We start from the raw sequence: 9,088 nt of genomic DNA on the forward strand, positions 1-9,088 counted from the left end.
CCAGGAACCATGCTGATTTACTGGTTCCCATGAATCCATCACAGGCTCATCGTTCAATAGATCCTGCCTTTTAAACATGGCCAATGTGCTCAATTAATAAATTAATAATACAAAAAAAAAAAAAAAAAAATCAATTCCATTTTCCCCCTCCACTCTTGGAAAATATATTACATGAAAGGATTTTATCACCTGCACTGTGCATAATGTCGTGTACTGGATGTGATTAAATGTCCAGGTGGTTTCTTCCCTGCTATCAAACTATCTGAAATCTCTGAGGATGCATTATCGTCCATAAAAGATCCATAAGGAGAAAGGATATGGATTCAACATAAGAATATATTCCAAAGCTTTTATTAACTTTTATTGTCATTGCAAAAGTCCGGGGAACCTGGATGGAGGCAGTTACAGATAAAGGACTCAATTATTACAGTGTAGCCTCTGCAAAGCAAAGGATAACCTATAACTTTATATGCAGAGGGTTAGATGGGAGATTAAAGCTTTTCTTCTGATGTTCCTCTGGGGAAATGACTTGTGTCCATGCATTTGTGGAGCAAATTCCTTCCTTCTCAGTGGAAAGGCTTGTTGGGTTTCATGATTTGCATGGACTCTAGTTCAGAATGGGACTTCATACGTGCAGGACAACAAGCAGAGATAGCACAAGTTCTTCACAGATAAGCAAGAGGCTCCCAATAAAGCTAAAACCTGGAAAGGAAAATGTATAGGAGGTGGGAAGATGATCAGATGTGGTAACCAAGGAGAAAGAGAGATACACAGTCTAGCTTTCCCAATACCATCCCTACATGCTCATACCCCGCCTGGAACTGAATCACACAAGACATATGAATTGCAATAAGAAGGGTTTCTACCTGTGCATCATCATCAAAAGGAAGGCTAGGGAAGGGGCAGAGGACCTGGCTACATGGAGGAGGACAGTGTACTGCTCATTCCAGTACTTAAAGGGGGCTGCAGGAAAACTGATGAGGGACTCTGTCAATGAATGTAGTGATAGGACAAGGGGAATGGCTTTAAACTAAAAGACAATAGATTTAGATCAAAAGTTAGGAGGAAATTCATCATTCAGAGGATGGTAAGGCCCTGGCCCAGCCTGCCCAGAGGAGCTGCGGCTGCCCCATCCCTGGCAGTGCCCAAGGCAAGGCTGGATGGGGCTGAGGATAGCCTGGGCTGCTGGGAGGTGTCCCACGTTCTCTTACAGAGAAGGATCTGGTCATCCTACAGGACACCAAGCTGAAAATGAGCCAGCAATATGTCCTTATGGCAAAGAAGTCCAACAGCATCCTAGACAGCATTATGATTTTGTGTCCAGTTCTGGACTCCCCAGTACAAGAGATATGGACATACTGGAGTGAGTCCATCAAAGGGCCGTGATTAAGAGACTACAGCATTTGCCATTGAGAGTCTGAGAGAGCTGGGACTGTTCAGACAGGAGGAAAGGGTAAAAAAAAAAAAAAAAAAAAAAAAAAAAAAGAAGCACATGAAATAGTTTAAACATAAAAAAGCCTTCCACTGTGAGGCTGATTGAACACTGAAACAGGTTGAAACAGATGCTGGGGAGACTCCACCCTTGGAGCTCTACTGGACATGGCCTTGGAAAAACCTGTTATGCTTGAGCCTGCTCTGAACAGCAGAGGTAGATAGAGATTCCTTCCAAACTCAATGATTCAGTGATTATAGGGGATCCAGAAGTCTGAGCACATCCCAACTGAATTGCATTGTTACCAAAACAGACCATTTTCTAGCATTGATGAGAGACTTCCTGCAGCATGGAATTTTTTCCTTGAAATATTATCTCTCAGGAGGTAGAGAAAAAATGGTTTGGCCGTTTAAAATATGCTTGCAGGAAATGGTGTGACACTTAAGGATTCTGCCATGACCAGTTTTGCTGTGGGTTGCAGTTCTGCTTGCCTTCATCGGGCATCTGCTCCTCTGTGATTGCATTTTTACTCTTTTTCAAAAGGGCAGATGGTATTTTTTTTTTCCTGTGTGCATAATTAAAAGAACACAAAACAAACTCATCTAAAGATACTAATTAATTCCATTTCCTAATAGATTGCAGGCAGCCTATTAATATTATTCACTCCTGGGACTAAGAGTCTGCTAGCAAGAGCTTCTTCCTCTTTCTGCTTTTCCTTTTCCCATGGTGACTCTGATGAAGTGATCCACCACATCCCTGCTCTACACAGTCATACTGAAAGTAGCTGTAGCTAGTCCTATGCTACGACTGGTCTTGGTAAGAGAGTAGTCGTCCTTTTCTCTGTTTGTTAAATGCTGTTCTACTTGGGTCCCCCCACACCCTTTTTGGCTTTGATAACATGCATCTGAAAGGCCATGATACTGTTCAGGTCATATAATGGCTGAGGACTGGGTTATTCCTGGGTCTACACACATTTATACCCATTTTGGGCTCCCTGGTTTACATGGAAAGGGTGTGACAGAGGAAGTTTAATTGTTCTGCTTATTTTTTTTTAATATATATATATTTAAAAAGTAAGATCAAACATGCCTTTGGATGGCACCAAGTGATTGTCAGCTCTATTATAATTACCCAATTAAAGAGGTGATAATGAACCCAGACTTGAAATGCTGGAGGGAGAAAAGGAGGGTGTCACTGGGAACTCAATTTTTGTTTTATCCTAAATCTGTTATAAAGGAATCACCTGTCAGGAAGTCTGCTGAGAGGCAAGCAGCTACTCACTGCAGCGCTGTGATCACAGAAACACGGTGGGAACAAAAGCAGCAATGACAGATTCAGGTAAGGAAGCCTCCAGCCCAGGAAACCCAAGCAGTCCCAGGGTTTTTGAGGACCCCGCATCTGACCTGGGGACAAGGAGATGCTGCTTTAGCTGGGGAGTATAGATGGGAGGTGTGGTTTCTCTAGGTGTAGTTTTCTTTTAGTTGAAGTTGGGGGTATTTTTTGAAGTGCTAGAAGTTGATTCAGGAGCAGACTGTGCATGTTTTGTCAGCAGAAGCTGACAAAAAAAAAAAAAAAAAAAAGAAAAAAAAAAAAAAGCAGTCATTACTACATCCTAACTATCTCTGTGGTTAACAAGATAGTGGTCTGTACTAGCACAGATATAGCCAGGAAGTCACAGGAATTCATCCCCCCCTTTTTTACCTGACATTTGTTCAACTAAATCCAGAACACTGCCTCCAGTTTTGGGCACCTACCTGCAAGAATGACAGGAGGTTGGACCAGTGATCTCCTGATATACCTTCCAACCTGACTTATTCTATATTTCATTGAAGCCTTGTCCAATCACACCTATTGTAGACAAGATTCAAGCCTTTGATTTCTGCTCTCAGCCCTCACAGCTGTGCCTGTGCCATGTACAGGCTATGTGAGCCCATGCCACCTCCCTGCTCGCAGCTCAGGTTTATTACAGGTTGGCCCTAGGTCTTGTGCTCTTGGGATCCTATGCCACAGCTCATGGGCTTGGCTTCCTTTGGGACCTTAACTCATGACTATAGGACAGCACGTACTTCTGAGACTAGCTTTATAGACCAGAAAACTAAAGTAAAGCTACATGAAACCACATGATAAACCTAGTGTACATCCCTCTTTCCAGCTCTTAGGGCCCAGCTCCCACTTCAATATTCAATCAATTGCACCTCGAAAGTAGTCAACCTTTCCTCTTCCCTCATCTTGATCCTGCTGGAAGCCTATTTCTGTGAGTATTGTCCACATTTGGGACTACAAATTCTATCTTCAGTGCTGCCTCAGTAAGGAGCATGGTTGTGTTGGCCTTCAGAGCTCCATGGGAGGAGCCAGGTAAATCAGGACTGAATCCCCCATTCTGGGAGACAGAGAGGAAAGCATCTTATTAAATTATTTCAGCTTTTAATACTCACAAAAATGTACTCTTTTTCATGTGATCCTCATTGCTGGATTTCAGTTGTGTTCAAAGATGACAAAATGGAAGAGATCAAATGATAAATCAAAACAAGAGTAACAAAAAAGCCTGAGGGATGCAGAGCTGACAACAGATGATCACAGAAGAAAGTGATCATATTCTTGCTTATTCCAGAAAAGCTAGTCTTAACTAAGAAATGTTTCCTAGATGTGTGTGTGAATGACAGAAAAATTTTAGGTTAATCATTTTTTACTACATACTGTAGGACCAAAATTTGAGTTTATTAGAATTCTAGTCAGTCTGCTCATCACTTTGAAGGCTGATTAGTACTAATATATATATATATATAAATATTTTAAAATTTGTTGAACATGGTGAAGACCCAGCAAATAACAAATCAATTTCTTATTAGGTTACACCAGAAAATAGAGTGTCCAGAAGCGTGTGCCATTTGTAAATATTAGGTGCATCAATCTTAGTTCCTTCAAACAATCAATTTCCCTGTGAAAGGAAGACAAATGTTGTGTGCTTTTTTTTTCTTAAAAGAAAAAAAAAAAAAGGAAAAAAACTATGAAACCAGCAACAGCTAAACAAGCATAGCTAAACCTATATCATTATTGTTCTACTATAGAGGAAATAGCTATGCCTTTTTTTTTTTCTTTTTTGTCTTTTTTTTTTTAATTCTCGCTCTTTTTTTTTTTTTTTTTTTTTTTTATAGACTTGCTGTTCTAGCTCATTATAATGACAACTGGCTTAAAAGTGTTAAGAGGAAAAGATAAATCACTTTTGAAACGTGTTTTGAAGAGGGTTAGTTAATACAAGGAGCCTTGCAACACTCGCTGCAGTTATTCCTTGGATGATGGATTGGTTTTGGTTTGGCTTTGATCTGTTGAGGGACTTTTTCTGTTCTCCTGAGGGCAGTAAAGGAAAATCCTGTGAGGGAAGGAGATGTCCTCTCTGGATAGCCATGGAAGAAAGGCAGATATCATGGGGGATGCAGAAGGCTGAAGCATACCAGCTCTTGTGTAGACACATTAAGTTCTTAGGCCTGAGTCCTTTTATACTTGTGCACCCCATTAAAAAGAACCAAGGACCCAGTCTAAGGTTTTCAGGACAAATGGTAGTGATTGCCTTGTGTCCTATCTAAATACTCCAGCTTTCTGCCTTTTAGTTAGCAGGGCACTCTTTTCCCATCAATGGAACCCCTACATGCCTAGGAGAGAGGATCTTTGGGTCCAGCCATTGAGGTGTGGTGCCAAAGACATCACAGACTGGTGGTGCAATAGGAACCCAGCCGAAATTACAGAGAGTGAACTAAAAGAGCCTCCCATTTATGTTTGCCTTTTGCTGGGCTGGGTTATCATATTATTCTTTCTCACTCAACTTTTATCTGTTCCATTTGCAAATATGCTAGAGAAGGTCCCGGGTGGAGCACAACAGCAACTCTAGGGTCCTCAGAAAGGTCTGTTACAAACTGGGAGCTTGAACCAGAAGGACAAGAAGAAGCCAAAGCAAGGAGGATTAAAAGGGGGAGAAAGGCAGGGCTGGTGAATGCAGCGCTGCAAAGGGTTTCTTGAAATTGTCAGCTTGTGGTACACTTTCACCATGCTGCTTATTTAAGTCCCACTTTTCTAAATGCCCACTCAAGCTAATAGCTGTGGCTACTCAGCCTGACAAGCTCTATATGGTATATTCATGTTGATATTTGTTGGTTTTTTTCCCCCCACTGAGTTGTTGCAGGAAGCTCTCTCACAAGTGTCTGGTGTGAATTTAGCAGAAATATCATTTTGCAATGATAGGCAGTATATTTAAATACCCCCCCATACTCGCCTCTCTCAGGGAAAAAATCTTTCAGTTGCAGCTGAAAACATACACTGGGTCTTCCTGAGGGGTTCTCAGTGAGGGTGAGGGAAAGCATGTGCCCGAAGCCACTGATGTGACATATTTTCTAGTCTCTTTTTTCCTCATTAAAAAAACCCTGATTTAATTTTATGATTTTACTGCTCAGCTGTTCAGTTGGGACTCTGATGTTCCTCCTGTCAGTGTGATGGAAATCAGACTCCTGGGTACTGGTGAAAATGAATTAGTTAAGTCCAGATCCCCAGACGAATTTAGGCATGATGTCTCTGAACTTGAAGGACTTTCAAGTGGCCATGTCCCTAGCACAATAACCACAGCTCTATGTGGGGTCTGCATTTTTTAAAACCTTGAAGAGGAGCAGCTGAGAACACAAGAAGATGATTCACACTTGACATGTGCCCATGTAAACACAAAAATATTCTTCATTTCTGTGAAAACCACAGCATATGTGTCCACTGACATACATATATCACAGTACATTTTATCCAATGCAATGTATACCTTATTAAAAGAGTATATATTTAAAAGTTCAACTTTCAGTCAGGGCTGGGGAAGGAACAAGTGCTACTGCTTGTCATTGGTGAAATAAATTAACTCACACATTGCAGTTAATCAGGACCATCAGTTAAGAGCAGGTACATAGTACTGCAATGATGAATTAATTAGTATAATTGATGTAGGTGTACTAAGCCAGGGATAAAACCCGAACAGTAGATCAATGATTGCATCTCTCTGCTAAAGGTGAATTATCCCTCAGCTGTATCTCCTATTGCTTTTGGCCAGTTGAATCTTAAAATCCTTGCTCTTGGAACCCCACAAACACTTGCAACTGCCAGCAAAGGATGCTTGAGTTATGGCACTGTTGTCCCAGCGATGGTTGAAAGTGCTTTATAGAGTTAGGAGACCAAGGATCAGTGCAGAGGGGCAGAAATCAAACAGGAATGAGGAGAACTATAACAGTCCATGAGTAATAGGTATGGCTTCAAAGGAAGAGCAGCCCCAAGGCAGGCATTACCAAGAAGAGCTGGTGTCTTTGTGTTCCTCCAGGATACCTGGTGGAATTTAAACCTGCTTTGCTCTTCCCTTGGCACAGCCTCTGAAACCAGCCTTTGTGAGCATGAATGCATGAAAACAGCACTCTGTAGCCTGAGGGGTGTGATCCTGGCCCTACGGTCCATATCCTTAGGTAAAGATGTGGTTGTCTCTCCTCCCCTTGTTTCTTCTGTTCTCCCCCTAATCAAACTATGTGCCCTTTTCATACCTTTCTCTGCACACCAAACCAAGGGGCTGCTAGATCATTTCTACTCTTTTTTGGACAATCTCCATTTTATTAATGAATACTTGAAAACTCATCCCTGTTCAGCTTGCAGAAGAAGTCTTTTAAGGGAGGAAAAAAAGAAAAAAAAAAAAACTTAAAATATACAAGACCTGAAAAGCTAAGGCTACCAAGTGCAGAAAGTCTCTGTCACCCTACCCATAACCAGAGACCTGCCCAGCTACTGTCCATCATGGAGAATATTTACAAGCCTTTAACGTTGTAGCTCTGGAGGCACCAGTCTTTCCCCAGACTCCACCTGCTCTCCTCCATTGCAAGTCAGACCATCATATCCTTCCATCCTTACCTCTGGTCATTGCATAGGGTTGTACATCCATCAGCTTTGCAAGAGTAATTTTCTTGTCCAGATTTCAACCTGAGCAAGATAACCAGAACACTGGAAAAACCTAAGAAGGAGCTGTGACAGGATACCTGGCCATAAGGACATCCAGAACATTCACCAGTGCCCAAGTGTATAAAACATCTGATTTGGTGGTTTGCCAATCACTTGTGAACCAAAGCAGCTGGTAGCAGGTGAGAGCTGGGTGACCAGCTGAACTTTGATGGAGCTGGATGTATTTTTTACAGCTGTTTCTGATGGTTCACCATAGTGCAGTGGCTGGCAGCACAAGGATCAGCAGTTTGTATAGGACCTGTGTCCTTTCAGTAGGTAATTATGAGATTTCCACCTTGGCTACTTACAGGTGAACTGCTTTTAATGCAATAAGATTATGTTGGCTAGGCTTTAGCTAGCTGAGCAGGTGTCTAGGATCCTCACCACACTTGTGCCTCCTGTGGCACCACTACAGTTCCCAAGCAAATTTAGGCACCCTGAGCAATATCCTGCTGCATCCCATTCATATGTCCCATTGCAGCATAAAACTGCCTCTTGAGGTCCCATATTTTCTTCTCCGCCTTCACTGCTTCATACTCATTTTCTTTAGCTGAATCTCACTCATGATTCCCAGCTGATACTCCTAACCTCTTCCCTTCCCCTTTTGTTATCTGTCTGTACTTACTGCTGCTCTTCTCAGGTTGCACATCATCAGTACCTGTTATTTTCTTTATTATTGACAGAGTAGAGACCAAATCCGCTATTCTCCACAACACTGCCATCTCCAGGATATCTGCTTTTAACTCCAGTCTTAGGTGACAAACGTCACCTTTTGCTTTACAGCCCCATATCCATGGCAATGCCTCCCTCTGAGTCGATTTGAATCAGTTTTGCTTCAAGTAAGATTTCCCAAGAGATGCTAGGAAGTGCTCCTGTAACAGTGTCAGTACAAATAGATGCCTATTCACCCAGACACACACCGTGCTGCAACAGTCATGGCTATTCCGTACTCTCTCAGGGGGAAGTGTGTCTGCTGCATTGAAGCAAGTGGGGCTTGAGCTGAGCTGCTGATGGAACCAGGAAACTGTGCACTAATTAGTTAATTGGTTGAAAGAGCCTGCATCATATTGGATGTGTTTAACATATACACTGGCCCTGCTTTTGTGGGAAAAAAAAAAGAAGCAACAACAACAAAAAAACGTTTTGCAAAGCCGTCAGCTTCGTTAATCCCAATTTTCCCTTCACTTATCCCAGCGTTACATTGACAACAGGCTGGCTGATGCTACTTTGTACTCAGGCATATTATTCAAGCATTAAATCAGGAGTGAAATCTGAATCACTTCTTTCTTTTATGCTCTGCTATGACTTCAGTTTGCTTTGTCATAAAAGGACAGTGTGAGTCACTGATTCAAATGGGGGAAGCAAGAGCATCCCTTTTTTACAATAACAACAAACAACAACAACAACAACAAAAGACGTGTTTTTGGAGAGAGACAGAGAAATTTGCACACAATCAGAAGTCTTGTGACTTGCCCATGTAACCACAGTCCCAGCCCATCCAGAAAAACTGCTTTTTATGTCACTTTGCAATACTGTGATTCATCCACTTTGTGGTGAACTGTTCTGGTCAAGCACATCTTCTCTTCTTCTTTGGTTTACTCACTCCACCAGAGACACACAAGGTTCTCATAATGAACTGTTCAGAGTAAT

The 9,088-nt window shown here is 41.9% G+C and overlaps 1 long non-coding RNA gene across 1 annotated transcript; it reads right to left on the reverse strand.

Moving 5' to 3' along the window:
• Positions 1-335: 335 nt before the first annotated feature.
• On the reverse strand, positions 336-7,533 carry LOC311434320. The gene is made up of 2 exons (XR_014691384.1): positions 7,352-7,533; positions 336-702 (listed from the first exon to the last, which is right to left on the reverse strand). It is a non-coding gene; the product is annotated as an uncharacterized lncRNA (long non-coding RNA).
• Between the last annotated feature and the right edge of the window lie 1,555 nt (positions 7,534-9,088).

Source organism: Aythya ferina (genome assembly GCF_964211825.1).
Source record: "Aythya ferina genome assembly, chromosome: 1".
Classification (NCBI taxonomy): domain Eukaryota; kingdom Metazoa; phylum Chordata; class Aves; order Anseriformes; family Anatidae; genus Aythya; species Aythya ferina.